This window comes from Nematolebias whitei, chromosome 13, assembly GCF_014905685.2.
Source record: "Nematolebias whitei isolate Nwh7 chromosome 13, NemWhi1, whole genome shotgun sequence".
Taxonomy (NCBI): Eukaryota; Metazoa; Chordata; class Actinopteri; order Cyprinodontiformes; family Rivulidae; genus Nematolebias; species Nematolebias whitei.
The window spans coordinates 18,093,503-18,094,061 of NC_056510.1; positions in this window are offsets into that span (position 1 = coordinate 18,093,503).

Sequence of the window (559 nt, forward strand, 5' to 3'; positions counted from 1 at the left end):
ATCCATCCATCCATCCATTATCTTCACCCGCTTCTTCCTTTTCAGGTCACGGGCATCACTGGTGCCCATATCCAGCAGTCACTGTGCAGGAGGCAGGGGACAGGCCTCCAGTCCATCACAGGGACACATAGAGACAAACGAGACAAACAACCATTCACTCACTCACACATAGGGACAATTTGGAGTTACCATTCAGTTATGACATGTATGTTAGGAAACCCACGCATGCACGGACAGAATATTGAAACTCCAAGGTCCCCAGCTGGGATTTGATCTGGTGACCTTGCTGAGAGGCGGCACTCCAACTGCTCCACCGTGCCACCGACCTTTATTTTAACATATTTATGTTAAGTTGTTTTGATGCGTAGCCACAAAAAATGCTTACGCTTAGGAGAACATGCTATTTGGACAGCTCGTTGAAGAATCAGATTTTCTGCTGTTCTGATTTTAATCCATGTAAAATTCCCCAACTATTTCACAAAATATCTCATCACTGTAGTGAGTCACGTGAGGTACGTGTCACTTGTAGTATGACAAACATATGGATATATATTTATGC